The sequence below is a fragment of the Myotis myotis genome, unplaced genomic scaffold (assembly GCF_014108235.1).
Source record: "Myotis myotis isolate mMyoMyo1 unplaced genomic scaffold, mMyoMyo1.p scaffold_m19_p_1, whole genome shotgun sequence".
Taxonomy (NCBI): domain Eukaryota; kingdom Metazoa; phylum Chordata; class Mammalia; order Chiroptera; family Vespertilionidae; genus Myotis; species Myotis myotis.
Window position 1 is genome coordinate 149,498,381 of NW_023416313.1, and position 3,824 is coordinate 149,502,204.

The window sequence follows — 3,824 nt, forward strand, 5'->3', positions numbered from 1 at the left end:
TTTAACTAATTTAGAGGCAAATTGTACTCACTAATGAAGGATACAGAGATTATGTGTAAGTGGTCTGGCTTGAAAATTGGCTCCAAGATGTAAACATCACAACAGTACTTTAAGCCATTCCTGAAGAAAGAAAAAAATTATTAGGCCAATAGCCAATATGGAAGCCAAGATAAAAATTGTTGATAAAATTAGAAAACATAAGAAGGAACCACAGAGCCAGAAGAAAGCGCTCATCTTTCCCACCAGCTCCCCCCACCCAGAATATTTTCCCTAGAGCAGGGGTGGGCAACCCCTGGCACGCGTGCCAAACATGGCACGCCAGTAACTTTTGCTGGCACGTGAAACCCTCTCTTATAATCTTCCATTTACAATTTTTTTCTTAATATCGACTTTTTTATTTTTCAGATAAATTCAGTGTAGGTGCATCTTAGATAAATAAATAATTTTACATAACAAGTTATCTTAAAGACCATACACATGGCTGACTTTGAAATGCAGTTGATTGAATTTCAAAGTAGCTCAATTTGGAAGCAGAAATTTATTGACCTTAGAGTTGACTTGGAAAACATTGAAAAAAAGCGATTAGAGACAGGAGTACCCGAGAGAAGTGTCGAAAATGAACTATTGAGGACTTGGAATGCCATTCCAGAAAATTTTTTCTGTTTAAAAAACTTTGCAACATTATTACTCTCCATGTTTTCATTCACATACGCTTGTGAATCTTTGTTCTCAGTGATGAATTTTGCTAAGTCTCATAATAGGAGTAGCCTGACAGATGAAAGTAGTAGCTCGTGCATATCTCTGAAGGTCACGAAATATAAACCTGGTGTAAAATCTCTGCCATCAGTGATGCAGCAGCAAAAGTCCCACTGATAATACCAAACGGAGTCATAAAGTTTTCTGTCGGACTATCAGTGTACATGTATACATTAAAAAATAAATGTATTTTTCATCATCATATACTGTGTTTTTGTCGCTCGAATGGATTTTATTATTTCTTCAAGGTTCTTCACATACATACACCTTAAGAGATATCAAGTAGGCGTAACATGTTCTCAAAAGATTAGGGTTGGCACGCAGAAGAATTTTGAGTCAGAGATTTTGCTGGTTTTGGCACGCACTCACAAAAAGGTTGCCCACCCCTGGCCTAGACCCTCTCAGGTTCCCACATGTGGGAAGGAACTGGGGGTAGGGTGCTAGGATAGGTCCCTTTTTCTTATCCTTTGAGTGCCTCTTCACCTTCAATGCCCTTGAGTGCCTCTTCACCTTCTTAAGAATGAAAGTGTTCATTTACAAGGTCGAAAGACCATGGAACATTTTCCAAAAATTAAATCACCAGTTGAAACAAGTAGAGTGTTGCTTTAATATTCTCTTCTGCTATTAAGTTTCTCTCTCTGTCTCTCTCTTTGTGTGTGTCTCTCTCTGTCTACCTCCCTTCCTTCCTTCCTCCCTCTACCTCTTTCATTCTCTCCTCTTTCTCTCCCTCCCTTCTTTTCTCCCTCACCCTCCCTCTCTCCTTCCCCTCCCCTCTCCACTTCACCACACACAGAAACCCCTTTTCAAAGGGGCTTTTTTCCAACTCAGTGAAGTAAAGTCTTTGCCCCTTTGTGGGGAAGGCTCATTAACATTCCCACAGCAGCATCTCTTCAAGGATTTTACTTTTGTAACTCTGTGGAGAGGTCAAAAGGCCACAGTGGAAAGAGGTAAAAGGAAAAAAATGGTAAATGGGGGAGGGCAGAAGAAAGGAGAGGAAGGGAGAGGGCCCTTCCTTTCACAATAAGGCCAGCAAAGAGGGTGGAAAAAAAAATAAGAAAAGACAAGTCAGACCAGACCCAGGAAAGGGACCAATATTGAACTATCAAATCTACCCTTGAAGATTTCATAGACTCCTGACAAAAACAGAAAGCGATATTTCTTCTCTCCTTTCTATTTCTCAAAAGGGAAGTAAATGATAGAAAAAGTGGGATGAGAGAGTGACAGTTAATTCCACTGAGAAATTAGAAGCTTGCCTGGCCTCAGTGTTCCCATTTTTCCTACAATTACAGCCTCATCATAACTGCACCTGCTTACCACAGGGGAGTTAGCTGGATGAAAACGACAATGTCGGCAAGAGGTCCAAGGGTGGAATGTGAGGGAGGCACCCAGGGTCCTGACCCCAAAGGACTGAGAAAATAATGGAGAGTCAGTGAACTCCAAAGCAAAGATCAGAGTGCTTCCCAAATCGCTTCATATGTGGGTACCTGCTCCATTTATCAACAGCAATCCTCCTACCATCTGTTGTCTCTCTGTCTCCCTTTTTTGTATTGCCAGACTAGCCTGGACTTGTGTAAGGAAAGAAATGAAAGAAACCTCAAGTTTGCACCCAACACTGTGAGTGAGCTATGCTGTGCTTTTCTCTGAAGATGTAGCCATCAGAGATTTACATCATTAAACTTCAAAGAGAAAAGTAATTCCCACTTTGCTAAGTGATCGTGGTGTTTCAGATGCTCCTCATCTCAGCCAGAGAGCAAAGGGTAAATAAGGTCGAAAGAAAAAGACCTAGACCTTGTAGCTAGAACGTAGGGCATATCTGGACATGCTGTGCCCAATAGCACAGTATTACTCACATTCAGGTAGGAATAGCATGGCCACAAGTTAAAGAATAACAACAACAAATCACCTTTAAGTGTACCAGCTGAGCAGAAGAGACCTGGTTAGTGACCAAGTGATGTATTTTAGAGATGGAGGATGTTCTTAAAGGTCAAACTTCATATCCAAAAGGACATTCTTCCCATAGAATCCTTGACAATTGTTTTCAGCCTCTGTGAGAACGTATTATTATTTTTTTAAATATGGAACCCTTCAAGAATTTTCACATCATCCTTGCACAGGGGCCATGCTAATCTTCTCTGTATCATTCCAGTTTTAGTATATGTGCTGCTGAAGTGAGCACTGTGAGAACTGATTACAGGAAGCTCACAAATTCACTGGATAATCTGTGACACTGTTAGAAATTTCCTTCTATATTGAGCTCAAAGTACCCCCTCATTGCTTCCACCCATCTACATCATCTTCTCAGAGGGAGCTTCCCCTCAACCCTAGGACAAGGAACGGGAGAGACAGAAAAGCTACTGACTCTGGTTGTTATTTTAAATGAGATTCCTTAAAATCTATCGCTTTTTAAAAAATATATTCCATTGGTTTTGTTTTTGTTTTTGTTTTTGTTTTTAGAGAGAGAGTGGAAGGGAGAGGGATAGAGAGATGACAGAGGAACATCATCAATTGGCTGCCTCCTGCACACCCCTCCCCCGCACAGGGGATCAAGCCCGGAACCCAGGCATGTGCCCTGACTGCCCTGACCAGGAATCGAACCAGTGGCCTCTTGGTTCCTGGCCCGATGCTTAACTGCTGAACTCCATGGCTGGGCATCAAACCCTTTTCTTTTCATGCCAAGAGTCTGTTGACATAGCGTACCTTTAACAATATTACGGGAGTGGGGGAGCGGTGAATGCTAGCCTGACTGTCAGGTGCACCTGGCTTCCAGGCCCATCTCTGCTACATCATAGCTGTGCAATCTTGGATAGGTTACTTAACCTCACTGAGCCTTTTGGTTCATCTATAAATAGGATCATCATAAATGGGAGTGGTAAAACATGCCATGCTAATGTCTGAGTTGTAATATTTTTAAAAAATGGCATGTACATGAGAATATTCTATAAATTATAAAGAGCTCTACATACATGAAGTTTTTATCTGACTGTTCATCTTTACTCTTTTTTTTTTTTTTTTGCCAAGTTTTTGTACACTCATTTTCAACTAGAGATAGCTGACTTCTTGGCCTCATT

At 41.1% G+C, this 3,824-nt stretch overlaps 1 non-coding gene across 1 annotated transcript; it reads right to left on the reverse strand.

Moving 5' to 3' along the window:
- Positions 1-2,825: 2,825 nt before the first annotated feature.
- On the reverse strand, positions 2,826-2,932 carry LOC118661259. The gene has a single exon (XR_004969238.1). It is a non-coding gene; the product is annotated as a U6 spliceosomal RNA (small nuclear RNA).
- Between the last annotated feature and the right edge of the window lie 892 nt (positions 2,933-3,824).